The sequence below is a fragment of the Lipotes vexillifer genome, unplaced genomic scaffold (genome assembly GCF_000442215.2).
Source record: "Lipotes vexillifer unplaced genomic scaffold, Lipotes_vexillifer_v1.1 scaffold61, whole genome shotgun sequence".
In the NCBI taxonomy this organism is placed as follows: domain Eukaryota; kingdom Metazoa; phylum Chordata; class Mammalia; order Artiodactyla; family Lipotidae; genus Lipotes; species Lipotes vexillifer.
The window spans coordinates 2,384,768-2,408,538 of record NW_006787051.1 but is presented as its reverse complement, the minus strand read 5'-3'; the positions used below and the strand labels follow the sequence as shown (position 1 = coordinate 2,408,538).

Below are 23,771 nucleotides of genomic sequence, written 5' to 3'. Positions count from 1 at the left end.
CAGACTAGCTCTGTTTTACATAAAAATGGGATGCACCTAGTGTACGTATTGTTAAGGAAGGAGCTAATCATTGCATAAATTAGACACTTCTAGGTTCCTATCCTTGGGGGAAAAGAGAGAGAAGGGTTTAAAAAATGGCATCTTCTACCATAGGACATTGAAGTTTGTTTAGTAGGACACTCATCTGTAGACCAGGGCCACCATCCATGTCCCTAGGATAAGAACTGAATTTTGAGGGGCCACTGCTCTTCTCTCCTCCTGATTCTTCTTAAGTCCTTAGAAGCACTGTAGTTTCTCATTACGGGAGATACGCTGGTATGTATACGTCCCAGCAATGCCTGACGGAGCTGAACTGCTGCATTCCTACTGTCTAATGTTTCAGTTACAACAGTCAAAGCCGAGTCCTTGCTCACAACAGCTATCAGATGACAGCTTAGTATAGAAGGTTAAAGATCCACAAGAATTCACTCTGATGGTTAAAAACATCACTTTGTAATTCTGATATGATGAACCATGGTCTGGGGAGATGATGGGTAAGAATTGTTTGGATTCCTGAGCTTCTCAGCGTCCTCACTAGAACTTGGATGGTCAGAGCCTCAAATGAGAGGCTCTGATGTGAGTGGTGGAAGGCACAAAGGGCAGATCAGGCAGGGCTCAGCTGTCTCTTCTTTCTGTGAGCTTTCTTTATCTCATCTAGCCACTAGTTCCCAGAGATGACTCCATGGGGAGTAAGTCATGGGGTAGTTTTTTATCTTCCTGTTCTGTAGGGGGACTTAAGAGCTTCATGAACCAGAGATGTTATCTTATTTCTCAATTTAAGGGACTCCACAGACTTGATTTTCTTTTTCTCTTCAGCATACTTGCCTGGGACATTATTAGGGCTCCTGTTACCCTTGGGTCTGCAAATATAGTGTGTGTCCCCTGGATACACTATTGTTCTAACCAGAATGGAGCAAAGTAAGACATGGACCTCATTTGATCTGGATTCTGTATGTCGGTCAGTAAACTCAAAATCACAGGGACTCATCAGTTGACTCATATTGAACCATTCCTCAAGTGTCTTTCACTTATACCATTCTTTTTTTTTTTTTATTCAAACAGAAAGTCACAAAAATTTACTTCTACCATTTTCATCCTGTTGTCATGCAGTTTTTTTTTTAATAAACTTAAGTGTAAAATGATATCTTTTGTCCTTTTAAAATTTAATATTGTTATACTTAACCTATGGTTCTAAGTGTGTGGAGGCCCTTTTTTTTGGAATTATCTCTAATATGTTAATTTTCCCTCAATTAATTTGTTACATGCATTTTTGATAAGCACGCCTTACCGGAGTCATTGATAAAAAAGGGTGACCAGGCTAGGATTAGAACAGATGGGAATGTCCAGACTTCTAGGAGTTCCAGAGTACTCCTTCGTAGTCGATACTGATCCATTTTACTCTTCCATTTGGACCCAACTGTCCTGAGTTACCAGATGGTGCTACTGCCAGTGCCTTCCTGTTTTATCCATAAGATCAAGAGAGATTTTTCTGAAGTCCAGATAAATTGTGTCCTGGCATTCTTTGATATATGTGTGTGCATATGTATGTGTTTATTTATGTGATACATAATATATATCATATGTAAATATATATTAGGTAAATATGTGTGCATATTATTTTTTAAACCCCCAGACTATTATTTATAGACCACTTACTATCTATTGCTGAGTGTTTTACATATATTATCTCCTTTATTCTCTACTATAATTCCATGTTAACTTTATTAAATAAAAGTAATGACTTTTTTAGCATGACTTTATTTAATCTCCAGTGATCAGTGCTTCCTTCTTTATGTCCTTGCTACTTTTTGTGTTTCATATACTCTGTTCTGGAGTTTTGCCTATGATATTGCCTATTTAATAAATACTTATTGAGCATTTGCTGTGTGTAAAGAAAACACTGCATTATAGCCTGTTGGAAATTCAAAGATGAATAAGAAATGGTCCCTTTGCTCAGAAGAGCTTATATGTGATTTAAAATATGAAGGCATAAACAATGGCTTAGTGGGGGCGGGGGAAGGGAAATCAAGAAAACACACTAAAAGAGAGTCCTGAGTGTGAATGGAACGCTGAAACTAGCCCACCTACAAAGTGGAACGCTGAAACTAGCCCACCTACAAAGTTCTAAATGGAAATCTTTAGAAGCCAGGTTCTAACGTGTTACAACCTGTTTACAAAAATGGAAGGTATCCATTTGACTGATGCTTTTAAATCCTATCCCACACTTTGTTGGAGTGTCTGCTTGAGTTTGAGGGTGAGGAGAGGCAGACCTGAAAAAATGGTCCACTTTTGCAATCTTTCATTTTAAAAATATTAGTAAAATATAGAGTATATGTTTTTTATATGTACAGTTTAACTGTGAGTATTCATGTATCTACCACCCAGCTTAATACAGAAAACATTACCATTAGCTTTGAAATCTCCTATGTACCCTTGCCAATAATTGCATTAATTTTAGAAAATAAATATATGTTAAATTGTAGAAGTAAAACAGTAACCGTGGGGTATATTTAGAACTTAGTAAGAAGGAAAAAATTGCTAATGTGTTTATTGTTTTGGTATAATTTCCTTTCTCGCTTGTATGTGTTTTCTACATTTTAATGTAGTTATAGCTTTGTCATGCAAAATTAGCACTGTCTGATACTGTTAAAGTCTTCACAGTCACTTTTTAAATAAATAATACGTGTATGTATTGCAAATTCAAAAGGTACAAAAAGATGTAGCGTGAAAAGCAAATCTTCCTCCTACATTCTTTCTCTTTTCTTTCGCTAGAGCCAATCACTGTTACCAGTTTGTGGATTGTAGTCACTTCTTTTAATGGCTGCACAATTATCCATCTAGTGCAGTGTTTCTCAGACTGCAGGTCATCATTTTTCCCTAGAGCCAATCACTGTTACCAGTTTGTGGATTGTAGTCACTTCTTTTAATGGCTGCACAATTATCCATCTAGTGCAGTGTTTCTCAGACTGCAGGTCATCATTAGTGGGATGGGGAATCAATCTCGTGGGGCTCTACAAGCTTTGTTTGTTTTCTTAATGAAATAGATTAGGGTAGAAAATGGCAGAGAGCATCACACATAGTAGAGATAAGTATTGTTTGCAGAAACTTTTTGATTCTGTTTTGTATACATACACACGTGCACACACGCTGTCTCATACATGCACATTCTGTATTACTATATAAAACTTATTTTTTAGTATGGGTCATGGTCAAAAAACACTTGACATTTACCAATTTAGTAATGACTCACATGGAGTTTGTTTCTAATTTTCATTATTATAAATAATGCTGGGAACATGCATTTTTTCCCCTCATACTTGGGCATTTTATTCTTAGGACAGCTTCCCAGAAATGAGGCCACTGAGTCACAGGATATGAGCATTTTAATTGATCTAGCCAAGATGCTTTCCAAAAGCTATATCCCATTTACTATTTAATAAATGCCATCTGTACTTGGTTCAGGATAGGTTATCTTTATTTCAATACAGACATTTTTTCTATGCATTATATATGTGGCATATATATATATATATATATTTTTTTTTTTAACAAAATGGGATAATTACTTTTTCTCCAAGTAATATAAACTGAACACTTTCCCATTTTACTAAATATTCTTCTACAGCTGTTCTTCTTATTCTGGGGCAGCTTTCCTTGGAGGTAGGGTTTGAAGGGTGGCCACTCTTGCTTCTCAAACTTGAGTCATTCTCACCCATGTTTATGATATGTACCATATATACTTTTATTTATTTATCTTTAAATTAGCTTTTACAAGACTTTTTATTTTTAAATAATTTTAGACTTGCAGAAAGTCTGCGAAGACAGTACAAGTTCCCCTAATCTAACATAACTATGGTATACTTATCAACTAAGAAATGAATGTTGGTATAATGTGAACTATAGCCTTAATTGTATTTCATTAGTCTTTCCCATTAAGGTCCTTTTTCTGTTCCAGGATGGAATCCAGGATCCCACATTACATTTAGGTGTTGTGTCTTACTTAGTCTCCTCCAGGCTATGGCAGTTCTTCCGTCTGTCCTTGCCTTTTATGACCTTGAGACTTTTGAGGAGTACTGGGAAGGCATTTTATACAATGTCCCTCAAGTTGGTTTGTTTGATGTTTTCTCATAATTAGATTAAGGTTATGGATTTTTGGGAAGAACACCACAGAAGTGCAGTGCACTTCTCATTGCTTCATGTCAGGGGTACATGATGTCAGTGTAACTTATTACTAATAATGTTAACTTTGATCACTTGGTGAAGGTAATGTCTGCCAGGTTTCTCCACTGACAAGTTCCCTGTTTCTGCCTTTGTAATTAATATGTATTCTGAGAGAGATACTTTGAGGTTGCGTAAGTATCCCATTTCTCTTTAAAGGTTTACCCACTAATTTTAGCAAAACAAAACTAAAAGCAAACAAAAAACATATATACCTTCTTTAGCATTGGTCTACTCAATGGCTTCAGTGAAAATGGAGTTAATAGCTGGTTATCTTTTTTTAAAAATACACATTAAGATAAATACAAGAGCATTAAAAATTTTTTAAATGTTCTTATACCACTTGTAATCATCTTGTATATATGTACCACACCTTGAAAACCTTGGACCACCCTGAGGTGCTAAGCACCAAATGGTTTAGGTTCTGTGGTGATATTGTTGATCCCTTATTTGTTAGATCGATTAGTTGGTTGGTTTCTTAGGTTCATATGTTAAAAATTTATTAATTGTACTCGGTACAGAACCCTAAACTAGGCTTCAGAGTTAAGACATAGGCTAGTAGGAGAAATGAGCTGGACGAGCCTTGGTGCACTAAAATACGAAAATATGAACTAAATATCACTAAAATATGAACACGGCAGATGCAGGAGTAGTAGACTGTCCCAGGGAGTACAGGGGGTGGAGGTAGAGAATCCAGTCCAACCTGGGAAAATAAGGGGAGACAGTATGGAGGAGGTGATATGGCTGGACCCACATTTCCCACAGCTTTGCCCAGATCTTATTCTAAGGGGTACTCCTTTCTGAGGCTCAAGGTGTTTTCTTGGTTATATCATGGAAAAGCTGTTTGAGTGCACATTCCTCTTATTCCTCCATCTCCTTTTCCTTCACTTTGCACCCTACCTCCCTCATCCTGAAGCTTTAGTCATGACGGGTAAGATCTTGGTTGAGCTTGGAGTTCTGAGCCAAGTAAACATGAGAAGCCCATTCTGGAAGGGTAAATGGGGCTTCTAGAGGGGGTCTGGGATACTGCCTCCTTGGTCCCAAGACTGTGTTTATGTGGCCCAGTGTTAAAATGCTTGGACTTAACAAGGGGCAGTGGTCAGGGGCCTGTGGATTTGAGAGAGTCCAGAAATTAGCCCATATATACACTCTGTGACAGATACTCCGAGGGACTGGATCAAGGCACTGAGTACCTTGTGTCCTGGGGATCTGAACTTTGAGCCTCATATTGAGGGTTGTGAGCTGAGTGGAGGTGGACTGGGGCCGGAAGGCTGGCGCACAGAAGGAGAGTGTGCTCAACCCAGCATGAAGATGTCCAGCAACCGCTTCACCACAGGGCAGTGGGATCTAGGATAATTATAGGCTGAGCCCACACTTTCTGAGTTCAGAGCCTCAGGGTCGGAGGGGAGTAGGTGGGAAAAGGGTCGGAGGCAGGTGGGATTAGGTCAGGAATAAGGACCTGGAAGAATTTCCTACCATAAAATGCCAGGACTTGAGCAAAGAATCGGTATTTCTCTGTTTTCCCAGGAAGGCTGTGAAGCAAAGTATGTGTAGCAGTGGCCAGCGCCCTGGAGGTCCTGCCAGCTGTGGCCGTGGCTCCCAGGCAGAGGAGGGCTGGAATTGCCATCTGGAGGAACGCGTTTGTTTTGTTGATGCAAAGGCCCTGGTAGAGCCCATGAAGAGACTGCTTGATTGGCAGTAAGCAGATTGTCTTCCAAGAGAACTTTGTTAGATGTTGCCAGTGCTTCTGCTTTGTAAAGGCTGCTTTGTCTCAGACTGATGGCTAGGAGTGAGTCCCTGGCAGAGCTGCATTTTCTTCCAGGCACTTCCCAGGCCATTTCCTAATTTCCCCACCCTGTGTTTGGTGCCTTTCTTCTCTTAGGCCAGCTGCTCTTAGGCAGGGAGTCTGAATCTCCCATCTTTTCCTCTAGGAAAGGTTGCCTTATGTTGGTGATGGTCTTCTTCTATCTGATCCCGAGCAGACGACTCCAGAGCCCCATGGGGTTCTGCTGAAAGGATTAGATGGAGGCTCTGTAGCTCCTGAAACAAGAAGTCTTTCTGCTGCTTTGGACTCATTCAGAAAGCAAGGGGACTAGGTGACTAGGATAGAACCACGGGTCTGGGTGACCGCCAAAGAACAATGCAGTAGAACATTGAAGCTAGAAGGGACCATTGGAGAACAGCTAGTTCCAGCAGCCCAATAGCCCTCTCATTATATGCAGGAAAAAGCAGAGGCCCTGTGGGGGACAGGGACTTGCTCAGGATCTCACCGCCCTGTAACCAGGACCTGGACTCCAGTCTGATGACTCTTTTCTCTACTCCTGAATTTTTAGTTTTTCCCTTCTTAACCACATTGCCACTCAGAGGTAGAAAAGGAAAATTGTAAAGTCCTAAAGAGCTCTTGTGTAAACCTGCCTACTCACATGGCAACCAGAGCCCAGTGTAGGAAAATGGGCAGGACACATGGGTGGAACTGGGTGTCTTCAGTGGACATGCTGCTGGACCCCAGTCTGGTGGGCACTGGGAGCTAGGCTCCCTAGAGGCATCTGAAGTTATACTGCATCTCTTAGGCATTCTAGGATCCAGCCAGTAATATTGAGATAACAGCTTTCTTTTCTTGAATTCCAATGATCCCAAAGTAAGGAGTGACTTTAAAAGATTTATTCTGCTCCTGTGTTTTCAGATTTGGCATTTCAGTTTTTAAAGGGGCGAGAAAAGACTATAATCTCTTCTAGTGATCAAATCTAGAGCCTAATGATCATATACACACATATATATTAAAAATATATATATATATAAATTTTTTTTCTTCTCTTGAATTTGAGTGGATAGACTATGTAAATCTATCCACTCAAATTCCCTCATCTAATGGAGGGGGCAGCTGTTTCTGTGGGTTTTTTTTTTAAAGAGTCTTTTTAAGTGTTTCATTTATTAAACACATTAATTGGTTGCCCACTCTGAATGAAATATGAAAGTAGATAGACTTCAAGGGGCTCACAACTGTGGGGGAGAGGGAGTGCAAGTAGCAGTGATAAAATGATATAAATACCATGATAAAGGCATCCTAAACTGCTGTGGGCTTGCAGAGTAGACAAACAGATCCTGCCAGGAGATCAAGAAATATTTCACAGAGGAGGTGATGACTGAGTTGGGTCTTGAAGGCCATTTGGTTTTGCTAGTTAGGGAAGGAGAGGCACTCAGAAAAAGGTAACAGTGTGAGCAGCTGGGGAGGGAGAGGAGAAATGCAGTTTTCAGAGCACCAGCTGGTGGGTGATGGTTGTGCCTGTAATGGAGTGGTGGTCGTGGGGGAGTGTGGCAGGAGAGGAAGCCAGAAGGGATTTCAGATTTTGGTGGCCATGTCTGTCACGGGAGGGGTTTGGGCTTAGGCGCACTGCTGTTGCTATTGTTTAGGCCTTCATTATTTTTCCCCCAGACAGTAGTTTTCAGTTTCTTTTTAGTAATGGAAAAACATTTTTTCAAACAATATTCACACCCATCTCCAAATTATAAAACATAAGATGACTTTTTAAAGTAAAAGTGTATTTTCTGTAAGCACAGTGACCTGCACAGTGGAGGTGAGAGAAAACATTTTTGTCCTTGAATGGAGCTGACCCGGGAGAGCCTTCTCATCTGTGGGCGTTGAGCCATTCCTGCATCCCACTTGGTTTGGCAGTGACACTGGTGCTGGAGTGCCTGTGAGTGGGCACTCTGGGACTGGGAAAGGCTGTAAAACCGTGGAGCACGTCCCCGGAAGAGTGACCTTACGAGGAAAGTTCTGGGAAACAAACCACAGGGAGACTTTACAGGAATTTTTGGTTGAGCCCACAGGCAAGGCACATGAGGAAAAGACATGTAATTATAGTTTGTAAGTCTATGAAAAGATACAATGAGTGACGTGAAATGGCTGTTCTAAGTTTCTTCTTCCTGTTGGACAGGAAGAAAGGGGGTTTTATGCCTTCATTCAGCAGGTTTTTATTGTGTGCCAGCTGTGAGCTGGGCCCTATACTAAATGCAGAGAATATGGTGGTTAGCAAAACTTTCAAGGTTCCTGCTCCTAAGGAACTCAGGGGGGAAGCAAGTAATCGCACAAATGAGCAATTGCAGGATATGGTAAGTGCCATGGAGGATGAGTCCTCATTTAGACTGGAGGATCGTGAAAGACTTCTCTGAGGAGGTGAGAGGCAAGTTGAGGCCAGGTGAGTACGATTCAGCTGGGTGAAGACTAGGGTGTGGGGGAGTGTCCCAGGCAAAGGGGAGCAGCCTGGAGAAGATCTGACACTTTGGGGAACTAAAAGGAGGCCTGTGTAGCTGGCAGCCGGAGCGGGAGGGCAGGAAATGTGCTGAGAGGAGGGGAGGCTGGAGAAGGATCATGCTGGGCCTTACAGGTCCTGGTAAGAATTCAGATTTTATCCTAAATGCAGTGGGAAGCCATTGAAGTGTGCTAAGCAGGAAATGACATGATTTGGTGTAAAAGGGTGATTCAGACAGCTCTGTGGAGAACGGAGGTGTGGGGGCAAGAGTGAAAGCTGGGGCGATTAGGAGGTTTGCACAGTGGTTAAGGGGAAAGACTGGGGTGGCAATGGAGGTGCAGAAAACGGACGGATAAGAGAGAAATCTTGGAAGTAGAATTATTTGGAGTCGGTAAGTGGATTGGCTGCAGGGAGTGCGAGGTACGGATGTGCAAGGATATCTCCTGGGTTTCTGGCTGAAGTCTGCATGTGGGCCTCCCAGCAGATACCAGACCACATACGGCTGTAAAAGCCCTATCCTTCCGGAAAGGTCAGGTAGGATTGATCTGAATCCCGCCTTGCAGAGGCAGCAGAAGGATTCAACTGCCCTTTCGCTCTGCCCGGTTCAAGGAGCTTATACACAATAGCAGCACCCAAGCAGCGATTTCAGTTCTCCCACTAACGCGGCCCTTACTATGTCCCTACCAGGTCCCCCCAAGGGAGGGCCCTAAGGAACCGCTGTAACCCCGGTGTGCCACTAGGGGGAGCATGGCCTGCATTCTGTGTCTGGCCTGGAGGGCTTTTTGAAGTTCGCATTACTTTAGAGACTGACTTGTATCAGCTTTAGTACTCAACCTTGTCCCTTCATGCTGCTTAGAAGAATGCCTGACATGTGGTAGGTGCTCAATAAACATTAGTTGGTATTAATATTATAACTGTGACTATTGTCTTATTGTAGAAATGAATGGGCATCACCTCTGCTTTCTCATCATGGAGACTGGGCAAGTGGAATGTGCATTTTGGGCATCAGGAGAGAAGAGGGCTGCCTGTTGGGAATGGGATGGGGGAGAAGTTCGGTGATTTGATGGTGTTGCCCTTTGCCGTTTCATCTTGTCTTCCTTTGCAGATGGGGGTGGGGGACACTAGGGCCTATGAGGAATTCCTGAGTTGGTACTTGGGTCGGGGTATTGGGTTGGGTATTTCTAGTAGGTGGTTGAGTATGCCCTCTTTGAAGCTCTGATTGCTTCATTGAAGCAACAGTGCCCCCCCCCCACCTAGGGTTTGTGCCATTCTCTTATTTCCTGTTGTATTTTGTGACACACCTCCTACCTCACCTCCTGACATATATTTACCTTTTAAACTCCACTGAATTAAAATCTTGTTTTAAGAAATTTGTGGTATATTGGACATTAGTGAAAAACACAGAAATTCTGCAAGGGATTTCAGCCTTAAAGATTCCATCAGGATCTCTCTAGCACGGTTTTAGGAAGCAACATTGAAAAATGTCTTCCTTGAGCCTCTTCTTGGGGGCATATACCAACTGCCCCAGGTTTTTGTTTGTTTGTGGTGAAGAGCAGCTGAGATGGAGTTCTTAGCTCAGTGCCTGATTGAAGGAGAATGCTTTCACACACATCTTTTCATGCTCATCCCAGCCCTGTCACTTGCCCAGGGGACAGGTTTTATAGGTGGAAACTGGGAGGCTAGGAGATTTGCCCAGAGGCACATGGCTCTTGCGGAGCCTGGCACTGCCTGATCTTCTGACCCCTGCTCTGTCTGGTGCTCTTGGAGCTACTCTGCTTAATATACGGAAGAGAGTTGAAAGGCTTGGGTACTATTTCTAGATCTGTTATCTTCTGGTTCTGTGACCTGGGCCAAGTTATTTGACCTCTCTTTTAGATTTTTTAAAAAATCTGTTAAATTAGTATGATAATACCAATCCTAACTGTGGGGCTCTTGGGTTGAACAGATGAGCCAAGATTTGTAAGAGTACTTTGGAGAAGTGTAAGGTAATTTATAGCTATAGGGCAGGAATTTTTTCCTCTAATCTGTGCACCTGTATGTTTCACATCTCATAGAGGCTATCGTAGAGCCTTCAGGCTAAAAGATGATAGTAGGGCCTATCTGATCACGACTTAGAAGGAGTCTCTATCTTCCCCAGGGAACCCAGCCTTGTATCTCATAACTGGCTGTCAAAAAAGCTGTTAGTTTGTAAGATCAGATGGCAGTGTACCTTGGAGGAAAGTACCAGACTAGGGGGCAGCGGACTGGTCTCTACTGTTAGTTCTTCGACTGCCAAACTGGCTTTGTAACTGTGGACTAGATATTCGATCCCTCTGAGCCTTAGTTTTCCCATCTATAAAATGGTGATAATGATATCTATCCAGTATACTTCAAAAGGTTTTGGGGATCGAACAAAATAGTGCATGTAAAAGAATATTACAAGGCAGAGGACTTCCCTGGTGGTCCAGTGGATAAGACTCCGTGCTCCCAATTTAGGGGGCCCGGGTTTGATCCCTGGTCAGGGAACTAGAGCCCACATGCCACAACTAAGGCCCGGCACAGCCAAATAAATAAATATTAAAAAAAATATATTACAAAGCAGAAATATGCATCAGGGGATTACACTTAGAGGGCCTGCTGTGTCCCAGGCACTGTGCTAGCTCTTTAACAGCACTGATATTATTTCTGGCCATGACGACAGCTCACAGAAAGCCTGGGCTTTAGGCTGTATTTGTATCACATTTGTTGCTTGGGCTGTGACTCTGACTTGCCCAGGACGCTTACTGGACCTGACCTGGTGTCTTTCCTCTCCATTGCAGGAAGATGAGAAACTGCTTTGGCACCAGCACTAGTACCATGAGTCCCTGCACTGGTTAAAGCCATCACCACGGCCTGGGCAGGCAGCAAGGTAAGAAGAGAGGCCAGTCCAGGCGAGCTCCAGGGAGGTGAATGCATTTCCGCCTCAGCTGCTGCGGGGAAAATCCCAAGCGCACAAACAAGTCGAGGCAGTGCATCTGGGTCCTCCTACCCTCCCCTCACTCCAGGACCCAGAGGAAGGGCTTGCTTCCCCTCCAAGTGTTCCAGCTAGCTCCCTCCCCACCTGACCAGGACTCTTCCAAGTTATAAAAAAATGAGACAACTGGTGGGGAGCAGCACAAGTCCACTCACTGTCTTCTCCCTTCTCCCCTCTGAGCTGTTGAAGCGAGTTCTCAGGAGCAGCCCAGAGCCCTTGTCTGACTGGGAGGGAGGTAGGAGGAGTGGAATGCGTGCAGAGACCGAGCTGATCAAAAGACAGTGCTGTTTCGTGAAAGCCTCCCAGAACTGAGGGAGAGAGAGGGAGACAGCGAGGGAGGGGTCGGGGGAGAGAAAGGGAGGGAGAGAGAGAAAGGGAGGGAGGGAGGGAGAGATCGGGAGCGAGCGCTGGCGAGAACAGGGTCTCCATGACGACTGGCCTGGCCGGCCAGCAGTGCTCCGCTCATTTGGCTGGAAGGAGCACCACGAAAGGTCAGAGGAAGGAGCCGTGGGAAGCTCGCAGCAGGTATCCGAGCCGGAGCGAGTGGATTTGGGGGCCCTGGGCTCCCTAACAGACTGTGGTGTGAGCCAAACTGCTGAGAATGGAGTGGGCAGGAAAGCACCGGGACTTTCAGGTAAGGTCAGCTCCGGGCTTGGATTGTTTTTCCTCCTTTCCTGGCCAGTCTTGGGCTGTTTTCTGGGAGGCAGGCAAGTGTCTGTACTCTGTGCTCGGGGTTTGGGGCTCAGGAATGATGTCATGCTCCAACAGTTGGATTCTATTAGCTTAAGGAGGAGGGAAACAGCCAATTTTCTTGACTTTGCAGATCTAGCTGATCTCACTCTTACTGAACCTGAGGTGTTTAGACTTCACTATAGGAATCATCATCTTACTTTTATTTAGCACAAAGGCTCAGGATATTTTACAGGAAGGGTCTTTTATGTAGAAAAAATGAGTTATCATCACTCCAGCATTGTGTTTATAGTTCTTACATGGAAACTCCAGTGTCTTTTGAGTGGCTTGGTTTGTTCTAGTGAACACTGTCTGTTTTGTCTCTTGGTGCTGCTATGTCTGACCTAATGAAAAAAAAAAAAAAGCTAATTAACTCAGCTGGGAGCCTGTGGTGAGCTCCAGGTCTCTCCGGAGTAGTTATTAGGACAGAGGGACTGTCCTAGGGATATGTGAACCGGGGTCGGTCTCTCTCTCTGGCCCCCAGGTAGCTTGGTAAGAAGCAAGCTGTCCTCCTTCATTAATAAAGTCCATCACAGGCTTTCCTTAGAAAATACATGGGGTGGAGGCAGGTGGTGTCTGGGGGCTGGGGGACCTGCAAGGGGGTTTTTCTTATCCAGATATCTCAGAGTGAGCTGCTGCTAAGAGCTAGGTTACCTGAGGAGACGTGAAGTGCTGTGGTTGTGCTGAATGGATTCCTTGGTTAATATTTTAACCAAATCTCAGGGCATATAATGCAGTGCCCATGCCGCACGCCCCTTCTACACTGTTTGTCCTATGTTTCGGTAAAACTTGTTCTGACCCAGAGGACTAGTGTGCGGTGAACTCATTGTGGCCTAGGAGAGGAGACTGTTCCAGAAAGGCACTTTCATAGGTGATGAGGTAGCTAAGGTTGTCAGTGATCTTATCAGGAGGGTTAACGCCGTGGACACTCCCTGCAGTGGAGACCCATCCGGATGTGCTTCCGCTTCAGCCATGTTATATCTTAAACTTACTGCTGGGCCTCAGGAAACTTGGTGGGTGCCTTTGGTTTCTCTGTGGGATGAGGGAACAGCTGCCATCCTGGCTCTTTGGTTTTTCTTCTTGAACTTTCTGAACAGAATGTCTTTTGTACTCTGGCAAACAATGAGGGGGGCCCTCTGATTAACTTCGGGTCAGCTTGCCAATGAAAGCACTGGCCATGTCCCCAAGCGGGCTCCCTGAATGTGGACATGTGTGCTGCATCACTGTTGTGGCCCGAGGCTCCATAAGGGCGAACTCCATGGCCCTGGACCTCAGACGGGCCACTTCTAAAGTGATGCCTCCTTTCACTGCACTCCAGGGCTCCTCTCCTTGGTTGGGGGGATGTGGCATGGCGCTGTTGGCTGGGACTCAGGTTGGGGGATGTGAGGAGGAGGCCTCTCTGAGTCAGTGCCCCCTTCGGTGGACAACGCAAATCCAGGATCTCAGTTATCATCTACTCGTGTGGATGTGTTTGGGCAGCTCCTCCAATTTTATGGTTCCCGCACATGTGAAGAGGGCTAGCAGATGATCTTTCTTTTGGTGTAGCAGAATGAATAATGGATTTGGGTTTAGGAGACGTGAACCGTGGCCAGGTTCTGCTACTTACCGTACATAAAGGTAGCCATGGGCAAGACCCTCAACCTCTACGACCTTCAGATTTATTGGCTGTGAGATGGGGATAATGATCATAGCTCCTTCATAGGACTGTTGGGGGGGAGCAAATGAAATAATTTCCATGAAAGTAGTTTTAAACAAGTCGAGTCCTATATAATGTAAGATGTTATGAATTGACACTTGAGGGATGGTCTCTCCCTCTTCTGGAAAGTCACTTTGTTCTGGTTTTCCCATTTATAAAGTCCCTGCTTCTCTTTTGCATTTTATAAGTAAAGATGAGAAAATCCTTTGAAAACTTCTTCAAGATGTGAAAAGAAACAAATAGTGCTTTTCTTTGGGTTGGGAAGTTTAGTGATGTTCACTGTAGACTTTGAGCCATAAATGATCCTTCAGAGATGAAGCTTTCCTTGGGTCACCGGACTCACATGTTTCAGTATGGATGAGAGGGATTCCAAGAGACCCTTTGCTTTTCCCACAGCTGCCTGGCGCTTACGGAGTCATAGATTTTAGAAGCTGGAAGAGAGGCTACTGGTTGCCAGGGCTGGTTCCCTCATCCTGTTAGGTTCTGCTGGGGAAACTGTTTCGAGTGAGCAGGGAGGCCTTTCTCCCCCGTTTTGGGTTTGAAAGGCAGGGTTCTAACTGGCAGGAAGTGTTATTGCTCTGAAAGGTCCTTGGGGGCTGGGCAGCTCTTTTAGGAACCTGTGGCTACAGCTTAGAGGGAAATAAGAAAGAAACAAGGAAGTGGGAATTCCACGGGCAGAGATACTCGATATGCCGTGGGACTGTGCAAGGAACAGAATAGCAGGGGAGTGGAGCCTCTGGACAAGGGCGACCCAGCTCTGTCCTCAGAGACTCCGGGAGGCTCCTGGCATACTAGGTGGGAACATGGGGAGGGGCCGGCACCCCACATGCAGCCGCAGCTTTTGTTGTAGGGCAAGGGCACACTTGCCAGCCAGGCCCTGGAGTAGTGCCTTGGAAGAAGCCCCTGAACAGATTTTTTTTTTTTTTTTTAAATAACGGAGCCTTTTTTCCAGGTGAATCTTGTCACAGCAGCCTCTCCAGCCTGAGGGGAAGCTGTCCACAGCTTAGCTTGGGGCTGCAGCTGTTCCCCACTCCTTGTCAGTCCAGTTTCCCAGAGCTGAGTCACAAATCGGATCCCTCCATGTTCCTTAAGGATGAAAAAGTAACATTCCTGTTCTTACTCCCTCTCTCCCCCTTCCTTCACTCCTCTTCCTGCACTTACTCCCCCTGGGCTCCTTCTCTCTGTAAAATTAGAATAATCAGTTACCCAGGGAAGTTGCAATTCTGAAATACTTTGGAGGACAGGCCGAGGCCGTCCTCAGTTCTGCTGGCTCTGCCCCTGTCCCTGGAATGCAGGGCTTGGGTGTACCATTTGGATGGGCACCACAACTCCATATCTCACAGCCACACTGCTGGCCCGGGACTAAGAGAGGCTGCGCCCTGTCCCCACCTCACCTGATTCTAAGAACTACTTCCGGCAGATAGGAACCTGAGAGAGGTAGAGGAGCTGAGTCCTGGGCTGTCCAAAGCACCTCCCTGCAGGCTGGCAGGACTGAGAGGCTGAGAGCATGTCATCCTGTTGCTTCTCTTAGCTGTTACCTGTCACTGCCCTGGAGACTCCTGATTTCTCATGTTGGGCCCAAGAGAGTTTGCTGAGGCAGCCAAGCAAAGGGAACGTGTGTGGAGCCTGGGGGAGGCCAGGCAGCAGCCCTGCATGGCTTTGGCTTGTCTGCCTTCTGTCCCTCCACCTTAGCTTGGGAGAGCAGGCTGTGGGGAGGGGGCCTCGCAGGAACCATGCGAAAGTGGAAAAGGGGCCAGGAGGGCATGAAAGAAAAAAAAAATGACCACCTGGCATGGTCTGCAGAGAGTTCTCTTTCTGTGGGAAAACTTGCACGAGTGAGTGGCTTCTTCTGGGGGTAGGGAGGGAGACTGTGCATCTCTTTTATGCTGGGGAGAAGCTGCTCTGTGCACCTGTCCCAATAGGTGGGTGGGGTGAAATGCTGGGTGTATCCATCTGAGGGGAACACGCCACGTGATATCGTCTGATAGAAAAAATCCAGGGTCTCTGTTTCTAGCCATGGGCCCTAGAAAACTGGCCTGCATGTGTGTATGTGTGTGTTGAGGGGAGAGGAAGATGCTGAATGAGTCTAGACTACCTTGTTGAAGGATTTCTCCAAAGATCCCTTCTCATTTTTTTTGGCTCAGGTATACTGCTGTTGAGGGGCTGTTGAAATGATCACAATACTCTTCTCTGAAAACTGCCTGAATCTTAGATTGCACTGTCTCTATAAAGGGTGAATTATATGCAATCAGGGTATGAAGCCTTCTTAACCAAAGCTGACCTGTTCCTAAGAGTTTGTCATGAAACCACCTGTTTCTCAAAGATCCAGACTCTTTTTCTGTGTGACTTGTCACTGAAGGGATTTGTATGTGAGCTGGAGATTGGCTAATGGGAAGCGTCACAGTGGATGAAGGACTATTTGAACCTGGGAAAAAGGAGATAAACATAGGGTTATGGGAGACAAGATCTGAAGCAGTAGGAAGATTACTAGAAGGAACAGGAGAGAGGCCCTGGGAGGGGGATTGAGGAGAGGGTAGTTCTCAGGGACAGGAAGGGTGATAGAGGGTGTACCTGGGCTGACCTAGGAGGCCTTGGTGATACAGCAGAATGCCGGCCCGCCCCCAGGGGCTCAAAGAGACAGTATTGTGTAGGTCCTAACAAGCACTGGGAGGGCAGGAGTGGGTGGGGGCGGCTGGCACTGCGGTCAACACCCCTGTTCACTTGCTCTTTGGGCTCAGAGACATCTCTGGTGCCCATATGTTCTCTTGGTCTGTTTACCCATTTAGTCAGTGAATACAGAGGGTCTGGGCCAAGAGCTGGGGAGGATCTAAAGAAGTATCGAGTGTGGGATTTATCCCATATATATATTGTATTACTTGCTGTATAGTTATTTCCTCCCCAGTGTGAGCCTCCGTCCGTGTGACTGAGAAGAAACACAGACCTACTGAAGTTTTAGGTTTTGATGGTAGGGTTAATGGCTATCTCATGCTTTAGACTGGGAAAAAGGAAGAGGGTCCAACTCTTAGACTCTGATTTGAAGCACTGCTTGAGTAATGGGAGAGAGCCCACTAAAGGACTGGAAATAGGAGGAGGGTGTTCGAGGCTTCTCTGACAGTGTCAGACCATGGTGTGTGTGTGCAGGGGGTGGGGAACGGGGAAAGGGAAATGGGAAAATTGGAAAGAAAACTATAAAGTCAGCTAGTTTCTAGAACTCTTCAGCTTTGTTTGAGGAACTGATTTCGGTATGTTCATTCATGTCTTGGAACACAGGCTCCCTTATGGAGTTCTGACAACTGAGTTTTATAGATTGCTTTTAAGTGAGTCAACCTGTAATGTGTTTGTTCAACTCTCAGTGACTATTAGATATTCAGTGAGTGTATGGTGCTGCCTTAGAGCACCTCTGATGGAACTATTTGCACATAATGAGAGTATCTTACATGCAGTGTAGTGAAGTGATTAAGGGCTGGAACTCAGGGGTCATATAAACATAGGTTTAGAATCTGACATTACTCTTTACTAGCTGTGTGACCTTGGGTAATTTATCTAATCTCTCTGAGTCTCAGTTTTCTGTGAGGCATCTGTAAAATGGGTATAATAATAACTCTTAGCTTGTTACAGTTGTGGTGAGGATTGAATGAAATGATACACGTAAAGCTCTCAGCCCAGTGTCTGGCACACAGTAAATGTTCAGTGCTTTCCATTATTATTATCAGCTTAGAGCAGCTCTTTGAAGAGAGTAAGGCTGGCATCTCTTAATCAGGTTGGGGTTACTATGCTAGGGAAGTCAAATCATATTCTTCTTTTAGAAGGAGTGTATACTTTGTACTTTATTCATCTCTCTGTCAAGACCCCAGCAGAGTTTCTGACGTGGTCCTTCTCAACCCAGCTTCATAGGCTCAGCTTTACCCTCTTGTAGGATGCTTACCCTTCACAGTCATGGGAGTCTAGAACTGCTTCTTGCTTGCCCCTTTCCTACAGGCTGGCCCAGGTAGGACCTTGAGGTCCTCCTTAACGCAGCACTGGAGGCCCTTCCCAAGCTGCTCTCAGTGCTCTGGACACTGGCTACCCTAGCACTCCTCACCTCTGCTTCCATGAATTCTGTCCTGTATCCTTCAAGACCCAGCTTAGAACATAGGCTTTGCAGCCAGCTCTGGAGGTTCATAGTCTGGCGCTTCCTCTTACTATCTGTGGACCTCTGGAGTTAACCTTTGTAAGCCTTAGTGTCTTTATCTGTAAATTGGGAGTAATATTACCCATCTTAAAGATCTGTTGCAGGGGTTAAATGAGATAATTTACATAAAGCACTTAGCTTAGTTTCTGGCACACATATGCTCTCAAAAAATGCTAGCTGCTGGGGCTTCCCTGGTGGCACAGTGGTTGAGAGTCCGCCTGCCGATGCAGGGGACACAGGTTCATGTCCCGGTCCGGGAAGATCCCACATGCCGCGGAGCAGCTGGGCCCGTGAGCCATGGCTGCTGAGCCTGCGCGTCTGGAGTCTGTGCTCCGCGACGGGAGAGGCCACAATGGTGAGAGCCCCATGTACAAAAAAAAAAAAAAAAAAAAAATGCTAGCTGCTTCTGCTGTTAGAGATCTCTCCCTCCTAAGAACTTCTCTGCCCGCATACAGGAGTAGAAAGAGCCCTGGCCAGGTAGTAAGCAGATCTGAGCTTTAGTCCTGGCTCTAGCTACGACTTGCTGGGTGACCTTGGGGAAGTAACTTGGCTTCTCTAGGCTTCAGTTTCCTCTTCCAGGAAGTGGGAGGTTTGGACTGAGTGTTTTCGTTGACATTCTGACTTGACTCTTGATATGCATTATCTTATCTTTCCAACTAGATTTCCCTAAAGTCCTATGAAGCTAAGTAAAATATTTGGTACATTTTATTTCCTCAGACTGACCAACATACTTAATTTATGCTTAAAAACATATTTGGGTAACTTTTTACTTTAACCCCATCAGCTGGATTCTAGGAAGCATTTTGCCTTGGTTCCTATAACTTGGAGACTGGGAACTTGTTCTCAGCTGCATAGGGCTTGGTTGCAACAACTTGCAGAGAGGCTCTAGCCCTTGGTAAGTTAGAAGGTCTCCCAGGCCATTAAGAAAGGAGGTGGTGGTTTCACTTCGTGCCTCTGGAAAAATGTTGGTCAACACATGTTTGGAGTACTCATTTGTTCTGCTGTAAAGACTTAGACCAGCTCTGTGAATAAATGCGGCCAACACTGTTTCCTTCTCTCAGTGGAGAAAACTGGCACTGTTTTTTGACAGACCCTCTCTCCTTTAGAGTCTGGAGTGAGCCAGTTGTGCTCAGAGACAAACCTGTGTGTTAAGGGAAGAGCCATCCAATGAAAGAGTGATGTCTGGAGCCTGGTCGGGCTGTCGGGGTTCACATTCTGGCTCTGCCACATCCCAGCTCTGTCGCCTTGCGTAAGGTACTCAGCCTCCCATGCCCCAGTCCCTCTTCTATAGAATGGAGGTGGTAACAGTACTATTTCATAGGGTCCTGGTGAGGCCTAAATGTCAAGTGCTGAGAACAGCACCTCGTATCTAGCACTTTATGCAATGTGAGCCATTAAAATTATATTTATTATTCCCTTGTAAGCCAAGCAGACTTTGATTCTGAGTGGCTAGTCTGTCTGTCCGGTTTGTTCTGCTGAGAAATGTGAGGCGCTATCCCCTTCCTCCATGTCTTGGACAGATATCTAGTATGGGCAGGGCAGTAGTAAGTGTCCCCTGTCAGTACAGAGGTCATAGCTCTTGTACCTTGCTTTTGTAAAGAATTATGTAAACCAGAGGGGGAATCTGGCGGAACAAAGGAGCAACTAGGTTGAAAGGACCCTCTCTGATGAGTAATGCATCTTCTGTGGCAGAGCCCTGGGCAAAAGAGCAAGAAGGGAAGTGGGCTGAGGGAGAGTGTAAATTCAGGGGCAGAGAGAGATAGGGAACGAAGAGTGGTGACTATCCCCAGGCAAATGGTTGTGGCTAAGACAGTGAGCTGTATAAGAAGCTCCTGGCACTTTATCTTCCAGGAGACACGTTGCCTCCACAGCACCAGGTGAGACTTGCCCCCGGTCTCCGGAGGAGGAGCGGTGGATTGGGACGGGGAGGTTCTAACCTGTTCCTCACAAGAAGGAGTAGTACCGCTTGGTGCATCTTATCTACAAGTGTAATTATAAAGAGGTTTCCTTGTTCAACTGCAAGAAACAGGAACTTTTGCTGCCATATTTAGCAGCATGTTTTAAGTCCCTTAAATCTCCTTTGAGTGCTACCAAAGCTCTCAGCTTTGTTGTTATCTCTTGTTGAGCTAGAGTCTGGGAAGGTCATATCAACAGTGCCAATTTATGGGCCTGCTGACCCCAGGCTGGCCTAGGGCAGAATGGGGAGTTCCTGGGAGTAGGTGCTTCACAGATTTTCCCTTGGAATGAGCCTGTTTATAATTTAAGGTTCCTTTTGCTTTAGAAGACCGAACTCTTTGGATTAGGGTCAAACATTGTATTTCTTCCGCAGTCTTGCTTCTGTAGGCTCCCAGAGGCAGGAGCTCAGTCTCTACAGTAGCTCCCTGTACAGTCAGGAGACGCTCAGCCTTGATGGTACTTCCAGCTACCAACGCTATGCCTTACACTCCTTACTGGAGATAAGTTTTCTTGGCACAGAGTTATGTCAGACTCCCCTACCTCATTTAGTTTATTAGCAATTTTTGACCTATCGTGTGTTCTGAAGGAGTGATTGAAAGAAGTGAAGGGCTTCCCTGGTGGCGCAGTGGTTAAGAATCTGCCTGCCAATGCAGGGGACACGAGTTCAAGCCCTGGGCCGGGAAGATCCCACATGCCGCGGAGCAACTGAGCCCGTGCGCCACAACTACTGAGGCCCTCACGCCTAGAGCCCGTGCTCCACAACGAGAGAAGCCACCGCAATGAGAAGCCCGCGCGCCACACTGAAGACCCAATACAGCGCCCCCCCACCCCCCGCCAAAAAAGAAAAGAAGTGAAGACCACAGTGTGTGGAAACCACAGGTGGGGCCTTGTACTCATTTGTAGGGATCTAAGAATAAGAAGGTCAGACCCATGTGTACCTATACTTTGTCACTTGGCAAATGGATGCAAATAGGGAAAGGAAATTAAAGAACCTGACTGACCCTGGCACCTATAAAGAAGTGTGGTATTTGAATGCGAAAGGAAAATACCTGGGGTAGCTGAGTTGAACTTGGCAATGTCAGTGGCCTTGGTTTGCAGTCTGTGACTTCACTAACTCAGAGAACTGAGGCTTTGGAATCTAGAAAGGAAAGAGAGCACTGAAGTTTATTTTCTTTGCCCCCCTCTAACCCCCAGATTTACTCACCCCTTTGGGTTCCAACATAAGTGGAAATGCCAGATAAATTGCTGTTTTTGTAATGGAGTGGGCAGCACTGTCCTCTGTGGGACCCGGTCTCTCTGGGTTGTGAGTCATCACTGCTGCTCAGGATTGGGTTACTGCTCAACTGTGCTGGGAGAGCCAGCTGTGAGGATACTGGTGGTAAGAAGGGCGGTGGGTTTTCTTAACGCTGCGTAAGTGCCCAAAGGGAAGTGGCAGGGGTCAAATTAAAAAGAAAACAATGAGGAACAACTGGAAAATTTTGTTGTATTTAAATCTCATTAAATGGAGGTAGAAAAGCTTCTTTTTTTTTTTTTTTTTTTTAAATCTCAAAACCCACATCTGTTTGGTAAACCCAGGTGAGTTTCAAAAGCAGTGCTATCCAGACTCCTTTTCATCTGAAAAATACCCAAGGTCCCATGTCTCCATAGCTTTGCTGGAAGAAGTTGAGCCCTGGGAAACTGAAGAAACTAAAGGAGAAAACTATGGAGTTAATGTGTATTTTACCACAATAAGAAAAGTTAGTGGGGAGAAAAAGAAAGCTGTGGAGATTGTAACACTTACGACATCGTCCTGGCCCCGATAGCAGTTATTGTCAGTGGGGGAGTTGGGATGATTTATCCATTTGTGTTCCCTAAGGGTTTATTTCTCCCCAGCCCTTTCTCTTAATTTACATTCTTTCCTTGAGATCCCACTGGGGGGCAGGGAGGGTGTCCAACTCTGCCTCTCTTGTTTAGAAACTTTTTATTTATTCATTCATTCAGTACATCTTTATTGAGTATCCATCCTGTTCTAGGCACAGTTCTCTATGCTGGGGATGTAGAGGTAACTAACACAGCAAAGTCCTTGTGTCATGGCGGGGGCAGTAAGTAAAAAAGCACACAAATCAATAAATGAGATAAAGATGGTGATATGAGCCATGAAGGAAATAATGGTGATATAAAAGAGAGAGAAACAGGAACTTTAAAAAAAAATATTTATTTATTTATTTATTTTGTGTATTTATTTTTGGCTGCGTTGGGTGTTTGTTGCTGCACACAGGCTTTCTCTAGTTGCGGCGAGTGGGGGCTGCTCTTCGTTGTGGTGTGCTGGCTTCTCCTTGCAGTGGCTTCTCTTGTTGCGGAGCACATGCTCCAGTAGCTGTGGCATGCAGGTTCAGTAGTTGTGACTCGCAGGCTCTATAGAGTGCAGGCTCAATAGTTGTGGTGCACGGGCTTAGTTGCTCTGCAGCATGTGGGATCTTCCTGGACCAGGGTTCGAACCTGTGTCCCCTGTGTTGGTAGGTGGATTCTTAACCACTGTGGCACCAGGGAAGCCCGAGAAACAGGAACTTGATAGCTATTTTCAAAAGAGAAGTTAGAGAAGACCTCTCTGAGAAGATGACATTTGAGCTGCAAATTCAAGGATGAAAAGAAGCTGTGAATGTGAAGATTTGGGGAAAGTACATTCCTGGAAGAGGGAGCAGCAAGGCAAAGCCCCTGAGGTAGGAAAGAGCTTGGCATGTTGAGAGAACAGAAAGTCGTCATTGTTAGAATATAGGGGGCAGGTGGATGTAGGGGGGTATAAGATGGTAGAGGCTAGTTCAGGTAGAGCCTTTTGGCCATGGTAAGGAGTTTGGAAAACCAGTATGAGGGGTCTATATTCTAGGTGTGGCACAACTAGGGATAAGGTGTCAAAATATGGGGAAATAGAAGGGAGCTGGAGTGGGGATAGACACATAAATGATTAGCTAAAGGAAGTTGAATAAATATAATTCAATTCTGCATAATTCTTGGGATCAATATGTGTTTTAAAGATTTCTTTAGATTTTAGATTTGTGGTATATCATTAGTAGAATGAATGCTTACTCTATTCTAGACATTGTGTTTTACTAGGCGTTTTCACTTGCATCATTTTAGCAAATTCTCACAACAATCCATGAATGAATTTGTTGATATTCTGCTATCTACAGCTGAGGAACTCTCAGACTGGCTAACTTGCTTAAAATCCAAATCTAAGTCTGTATGATTCCAAAGGATGTGCTCTTTCTATATCCCCACTCTGATTGATGCCACCTCCTCTTAGTTATCCAAAATAGTTAATGAGCATTTTTTTCCTGAATTGTTAAGTGTTGTTTACTGTCGTGTTCTCCTTTCTGTCCATTGGAAGCTAGGATAGATTTTGGATGTTTGTGGGGTTGAGTGAGGTTTTGTTTTTGTTTTTTTTTCCATCTTTTTCTGAAAGGAGTACCAGGTTAAATATTGAGACCACCAGTGCATATCAAAACCTGGAGAGGGTGGGGTGTGTGACAAGACTTGGAAACAGCCTGAATCACCTCTCTTTACCTGGGTAGGAAGAGTGATCTTTCTGATCAGTACTCCACAAGTAGCTCATTAGATGTCCTATTATGATCCTCCCCTATTTTGTAGTAAGAAGATGGAATGTGGTTTTGGGAATTTTTTTTTTTCTTTGCGTTAGGCGGGCCTCTCACTGTTGTGGCCTCTCCCGTCGCGGAGCACAGGCTC

General features: G+C 45.1%; 1 protein-coding gene across 4 annotated transcripts in view; it reads left to right on the top strand.

Annotated features, from left to right (window-relative positions):
- The window catches only part of DENND2B (DENN domain containing 2B), a 133,820-nt gene that overhangs the window by 9,119 nt on the left and 100,930 nt on the right, over positions 1 to 23,771 (top strand). For 2 of the 4 annotated variants that reach the window (XM_007459844.1, XM_007459846.1), the window contains one exon: positions 11,306 to 11,394. The gene's annotated coding sequence lies outside the window, so the exon portion shown is untranslated. Of the gene's footprint in view, positions 1 to 11,305; positions 11,395 to 11,700; positions 12,134 to 23,771 lie in introns of those variants that run through there. The other 2 variants (XM_007459847.1, XM_007459845.1) reach the window with 2 other exon arrangements.